Here is a 7673-nt window from a genome sequence, read left to right as displayed (position 1 = left end):
CACCACCCCCAATGCTATTGAGGGGGCCCTCTGGAATCCACCCAGCCAGTGTGCCAGACTGGTGCACTTTCAAGCTCTACTTTTGAATTCCCCTCGCATAAGCTATAATACACTCTCTGCCCTAAAGCCAGCCACCCTGCTATCTGATCCACCCTCAGATGTGCAGCATGATTGCTCTATAGTTCTGGGATACATCCAGAATGTCAGGGAAGACTTGATTGACATACTCTGGTCAGATGAGGGATGAATATACTTAATGGATAGGAGCAGCGTCATCCAGAATGGAATCAGGTCTGCAGGGGCAGCGGTAATGGGCTTGGACTCTGTTATTTGGACAACTGCTTTGCTGCCAGGAACTTCAGCCCACAAAGCTCAACTAAAGGGCCTAACCCAGGATTGAAAACTGGAAAAGGGAGACATAGATGGGCTTATTCACTGCTGAAGGAAAAGCCATCAAAAATAAGGAGGGAATACTTTGGTACTCAACAACGAAATGAGACAATGGCTTTGCTTTAATTTTTATTGACAGATTTTTTTTTGACTATGCAAATAATCTCTACTGGTAAATTCTACTTTAACAATAACAAGGCTATCTTAACAAAGAATCATTTTGGAACAGTTAAAGTTTTCTTGTTTTACATTGAAGAAGAATTCATGGATGGGAAGTTAGTCATTATTTCACTTTCCCCCCAACCAATGTATTTCAGTATTCGGGTAATGCAGTAAAACTTAATATTTGCCTTATCTCCTAAATCAACATATTTCTTTTAACATTTAGAGAACATAGGAATAACATCTTATTTTTCTTCTTAGAAATAATGTGTGGTACACAACTTAAGACTTTAGTACCTGCCTCCACTTTATATCTGCTTTCTCCACGAACTCCATGGGATCCCCCAAATCTTGGTATTACTACTGTATGATTCACGAGATGCACTATACAGCCTATCCCTAGGTGAATGCCCTCTTACTTGTCTGCCCTCACGCTCAAAGTATTCCCTATCTCTAGGTGGAAGCACTTCTTGTCTACCACTACATTCATAGTCACTTGAATATATGTTACTTCGGTTGCTTGTGTATGTTTCTCCTCTTCCACCAAATCCATCTTGTGAGTGGCTATAGTCATCATAGCGGTTGTTTCCACCTCTTGCAGATGGTGCCTCATGGAAGCTTCCTGAAGTAGATAAATGACCAAGTAAGAAAACAGCTTTAAGGCTGTACATTTAATCAGTTAAGAACACTGGAATAGCAAATACTCCAACCACCTAATTAATGTATAACCCATGTTACTTTTCTCTGTATGTGTAAAATTCATTAAGATGGCATTTATTTACCAAGTAAAATAGGACTCTTACCATAACTTCCATATGTATCTCTGTATGAATTTCCACTTAAATATTCAGAGAAATCTCTATCACGTCCTCCACGATAGCCAGCATGCTCACTAAGTTTTAAAAGGAAGTTTTAGTTAACATAAGAACTAACAGTTTTGCCGGGTGGTGGCGGCACACACCTTTAATCCCAGCACTTGGGAGGCAGAGGCAGGCAGATTTTTGAGTTTGAGGCTAGCCTGTTCTACAAAGTGACTTTCCAGGACAGTCAGGGCTACCCAGAGAAATCCTGTTGAAAGAAGAGAGAGAGAGAGAGAGGAGAGGACAAGAAAAAAGAGGGGAGGGGAGGGGAGGTGAAAAAGAGAAAGAACAAAAGGGAAAGGGAAAGAAGGAAAACGGAAAAAGGGAAAAGGGAGAAAGGGATATGGAGAAGGAAAGAGAGAAAGGGAAAGGGAGAAAGGGTTAGCGGGACGGAGGGAGAGAGGGAGAAAGAAAGAAAGAAAGAAAGAAAGAAAGAAAGAAAGAAAGAAAGAAAGAAAGAAAGAAAGAAAGAAAGAAAGAAAGAAAGAAAGAAAGAAAGAAAGAAAGGAAGGAAGGAAGGAAGGAAGGAAAGAAGGAAGGAAGGAAGGAAGGAAGGAAGGAAGGAAGAAAGAAAGAAAGAAAGAGAGAAAGAGAGAAAGAAAGAAAAAGAAAGAAAGGAAGTAAGAAAGAAAGAAAGAAAGAAAGAAAGAAAGAAAGAAAGAAAGAAAGAAAGAAAGAAAGAAAGAAAGGAGAGAAAGAAAGGAGAGGGAGAGGGAAACTGAAAGGAAAAGGAAAGGAAAAAGGAAAAGGAAAGGAAGGGAAAGGAAAAGAAAAGGAAAGGAAGGCAGGCAGGCAAGCAGGCAGAGAGGAGGGTAGGGGAAAGAAGGGGAGGGAATAGAGAATAAAGAAATTGTAATACCTGAAGACTTTAGATGCATGATCTTCCCGAGAGCGGTAATTGCCATAGTCAAAGTATCCCCTAGATGTTGATGTGTATTTCCTTGAATAAATTAGAAATTAAAAATAACCATCCAAACTTTTATGTGAGAGTTTCTCACTGTTCTAGAACTGACCAATTAGCTAACTGGCCAGTGAATCCAGGATACCTGGAAAAATATCAATGGGCACTTCTCCAAGTAAGCTCAGACAATGATCCGGAACATAACTTGGATACATGAATGCTACTCCATCAAATATGCTAATGAAATACTGCTATTAGGCTTGCTAAAATTTAACAAACGCAGACGATGCAGTATTTGGAGAGGAAGAAACTTCATAAAAATTAAAACTTTGACCATCACTGACAGGAATGTAAAAGGGTTCTATATACTACATTACCATATTGCCCAGCACCTCAACTGCAATACACTTAAACTAACTGAAAATAAGAGCTCTATTAACCGTATATGAATGTCCTTAGCACCGCTACAACACAAAATCGTGGCTTTAAAATGACATACATGAGAACACAATATGTAATTAATATACATAATTAATAAATATTAAATAAAATTAATTCATAAGATGGGATCTGATGCTCTCTTCTGGTGTGTCTGAGAGAGCAATGGTGTACTCACATAAAATACAGTAAATAAATCTGAAAAAAGATTAAACCTTACAAAAGGATTAAATCTGAAAATTATGTAGCTCAAATAAGAATACAGTTAACTGTGCTTCCATTGATATCCTCTCTGTATTTACAGAATTGAAACTGACTGTATAATTGGAAGGTATTTACTTTGTGTACTACAGTAGGTAGTATACTTTTGAGATTAGTCAGACATAGGAAATGAGCGTGAATTTCAAAGGATATCCTCAAATGTTGGTTCTCAGGTACATTCCACATTCTATTTGAACAGTGTCTCTAACTGTCCTAAAATTTTTCCATGTACTGCTGTCAGACCCATGAGAGTCTTCCAACCAACATAAGAGTTGATTAATCAACACAGGTGAGATTATAGGTTTTATGCCTAACTTTTTCATTGGTTCTGAGTATATGAATACAGGTCTTCGTCTTAAGAAGTAAATACTTGGACAACTGAACCACCTTTCTCATCCTAGAAGATAATTTGCAGAAAATGTTGTATGCATTTATCTATTTATTCACTGTGTATATAGAACCCAGAAAACCTGTTTTGTTTTTTTTGTTTTTTTCCCAAGATGTTGTGGCATTTGGACATCCTCTTAGGTCTCATGAAAGTTACTCAACTTGTTAAGCCATCTCACTAGCCTTGGAAAACAGTCTTAATGAGAACGGATATAAAAGGTTTTGACACTACATAGAATGTTCCTGTATGATACTAAGTACAGTAATTAAAGCATTTTTTCCTTCAACAATGGGAAATTTAACCATTCTGCTATTTTGTCTTTACCTATCATTAGAAGACTGGCCATAATCCCTTGGTAATGGATACTCATCTCTTCTGGAAGATGCTTGCTCTCCTCTTGGCATATTTCTAGAAATCTCTCTTCGATGTGGTTCTGGACATTTAAGTTTAAAAATTACTATACAAGTATTTCAAGTTGCAGATGGTTCAAAGTAGTAATAAAAACACTGGACTTTTCTCTGCAAAATACCTTTTACAAGGCATACTTCATTCTTTAATGAAGCTGTATTGGTAAACTACTTCACAAATGCAATATAAACATACTGTTGTCAGTGTAATCAAGCATCAATCTGCCTCTTATTTTATGCACGAATCTCTCTCGTAATTCATATTTCACAACTTTGTATTTTAATGGTCTTTACTCAAATTTTTCTTACAACATGCTTAATTATGTTGATTTTATAAAACCTCAATACACTAATATTCAGATTTCTTTTTCTTTCTTTCCTTCTTCCTTCCTTCTTTTCTCTCTCTCTTTCCCGTCTCTCTCTCTCTCCCTCCCTCCTCCTCTCCTCTCCTTCCTTCCTTCATTCCTTTCTTTTTTTTTCCCAAGAAAGTGTTTTTCTGTATAGCCTTGGCTGTCCAGGAACTCACTCTGTAGACCAAGCTGGCCTCAAGCTCAGAAATTTGTCAGCCTCTGCCTCCCAAGTGCTGGGATTAAAGGCGTGCACCACTACTGTTCGGCTGTCAAATTTCAGTATCGTTCTGGCTAAAATCTTTGGATAGATCTACAAATGTAAAATTTTCCTACATACGTATGCCTGTGCATGTGCGTGTGTCTTCTAAGACTGTGATGGTCAAAAACTCATAGGCAATTGTTTAGACTTTTCTCATTCATTATTAACTGCATTTCCACAAAAAATGTCTGCTTGGCATGTTTTTACCTTGTCCTCTCAGTCCAGTATTGCTTCTTGTCAGAGCAGAAGTTGCATATCTTTTAGAAGGAGGACCATCCCTTTTTGAAGATGGACTTCTTTTAACTGCAAAGTATCTCCCAGAAGAACTCACATTGAAATTAGGAGTATATCTATCACCACCTGTATTTAAAGAAACATCTTAGCTAAAGGGAATCAATACTTCAATGAGTAAGTTCTAATCATCACTTGTAAATCTTCCTTAAACAATACTGTATTCTCAGCAATTAGTACTTTTTCTAAATTGGTAAAATTTACTATTTCCTTTTGTAACTAGAATTCAAACAGTATGTAAAGATGGCTTTAACATTTATAGCATAGTTTGAACACTACACTGTGTTTAAAGAAATGACAGAGAACTGGCGTGAAAGGGAACAAAAATCTGCCAATTAAATATATCTAAATTTCAGAGAAAATAATCACTTCATTATTAGAAAGCAGATTTTTATATATTTCATGTCTCAATACTTTGCAAGATACCTCTATGAAATAAACTCATGCAAATATAAGCCTAAATATCAACCAAAAACATAAGAAATTTTATATAATACTATTAATATATAGACATGCTGAACAATTATTATAATTTACAAATTAGGACTCTCTATGAAATGCATATTAAGTATGTTATAATCATTTTAGCTTAAAAAATCAATATACATCTAGTGTCCAATTATGAATAAAGTGTGTATTTTCATACAGGTGAGAATAAAAACTTAGATTTAACCATTTAGATCATTTGGAGAGCATTATAAAATGTAAGTCTACTTCAGAAATATCACCTATCTCATCTAACAGCCCTTACTTGGATATTTAATGTTGGTGAATACAAAAAAATTATAGATTTTATAAAAATAAAATTTGAATTTATTTTCAAATGTAATAAAATATTCTTGACCATTGCCTATAAAGCATCCTAATGTGTCGTCATCTTCTCATCATACATCAAAAGTTAACATGTAAAAAAGTTAACATTAAAAATTTCTGTTTCTTTTAAACTCTTCCAGAGTCTGAAACAGTCTTGAACGCTGCAAGGTTAGATAATTCTAGGAGGATATATTTGTGTTCAATAGGCTTATATACAAACTGCCATCAAAAGAAGAAATGAACATTTTCCAGATAAATATACAACAATAAGTATTGTCTGATGAATTCTTTTTATTTGAAATGTACTTCTGAGTTCTGGACACTTTAAGGCAATTTTCTTTTCTAACTGGTATAGTTTTAACTTCCCAAAGAGTTAGAATTACAACTCACATTCAATACTGGCCTCTAAAGTACAAAACTAAAAAACAAGATTAGAAATAAATCTGGCTGCTCAGTGTAGGGGTACTGAAGTTCTCCCGAGGACCTGTGTTCAATTCACTGACAGCTAAAACATGTAACTCTAGGATATGAAACCTTCATACAGACACAGAGGCAAAATAGCAATGCACATAAAACAAGTTTTGCAGAAATTCTGTTGACTATGTAAGGACAAATACTTAATGTCTTAAAAGAACACTTTTGCAATTCACACTCTGGTGTAAATTCAATTTTAAATTAAGACATCTGTTATTTACACTAACCATACAGTGCCTTTAATTTTTCTAATTAAAGGTAACTGCTCCAGTCATGAGAATGTTAAATAAAAGTCGTAGTGTTTCTACTTCAGTCACACTGCTTCCACTATGAAAGTTACCCAAATTCCCTTCACATGAAGGACGACTTCTTGCTCTGCTTCTTCCTCCTCTTCCACAAATCAGAATTCTTGAAGCACCTCTGGTTCTTGAAAAGGATGGTGGTCTCCTCTTACTACCACTTTCAAGTGATAATGGTCTCCTGGCTTGTTTTACTTTAATTCTTTTTCCATCCAAACTCTGAAAAAGACAACAGAAACAAATTTAACTTACATACTTTACCTTTTACTGCATCAAACATGAGGTTTAGAATGTCTTTCTTAATGTAAATATACACAAGTTTTTTTTTTAACACAATGGAAAAAAATTGAGACAGAAACAGAGAATTGTAGTATTTTACAATCTGAAAAATGAAGCTTAAAATACAGAATGGCATGTTGAGAGTCCAAAGAAAAAAAATCATTTAAGTGCTGGAAGAACAGCACTTGTAAGTAGATTATCCAACTCAAAATAATCAATCTTAAAAACATACGTACAAGTAACATTATACACACTGAGCAAGCTGTATTTGTATGTATTTAGGAGTATATATGTACATCTATGTATGTGATAAACTAACGAAAAAAAAAACCCAAGAATAGGAAAGAGAAAAAAAAAAGATGACAAATTATACTATTACCCTCTCCAAATAAAGGAAACAATTTTAAAAAGTTACTTGAAAAAAATGGAGAAAAATTACCTTGAAAGTAATGTTAAAAAATACAGTGTTTCATATAGAATATGCAATTTCTAAAAATTTTGATGCAGGTAAACAAAGAGCATGTGTTGAATAAAAGTCACAAAAACAATACTATAAAGTAAAAGTCAGTCATAGCTAGGTTTCAAAGAATAAAGAGAATTCCAAGTTGGTAAAAATAAATGAATTAAGGTAGTAACTCTAATTATTCTGACAATCAATAAAATCAATTTGACTTTATTGCTGTTTTAAGACTTGTAATCTCTTTGGAGCTGAATTTATTTGAACATAACTTTCTCCAGAATGTTTTCCTTTATAATTTCTTCTATGAATTGTAAAAACAGCTTTTCCAGTTTTCCAATACTATGGTTTCCTTTTTTTCTGGTGCTCTTAACGATCATATCCTATTTACTCTTAAACTATAATATGAACTTGATCCAGATCTTATATATGTGACAATGTTTAAATATTCTATGAGCCATAATTTTGGCATTATTTAAAAAATGAGCCAAGGAAGTTTTGCTCATTTTTTTAGCAAACTAAAACCACCAACTAATGTCATTAACTACTGGAAAGGAATAATATATTCTTACTACATTCTTACCACTCCATTCATTTTTTTGACAGCATTCTTAGCATCTGCAGGATGTTGGAAAGTAAGGAAA

At 34.5% G+C, this 7673-nt stretch overlaps 1 pseudogene; it reads right to left on the bottom strand.

Moving 5' to 3' along the window:
- Window positions 1-593: 593 nt before the first annotated feature.
- LOC146999846 (RNA-binding motif protein, Y chromosome, family 9-like) overlaps window positions 594-7673 on the bottom strand; it is a 10910-nt pseudogene continuing 3830 nt past the window's right edge.

This window comes from Mus caroli, unplaced genomic scaffold (genome assembly GCF_978045245.1).
Source record: "Mus caroli unplaced genomic scaffold, Mus_caroli_1 scaffold_34, whole genome shotgun sequence".
Taxonomy (NCBI): Eukaryota; Metazoa; Chordata; class Mammalia; order Rodentia; family Muridae; genus Mus; species Mus caroli.
This window is presented reverse-complemented; position numbering and strand designations above follow the sequence as displayed.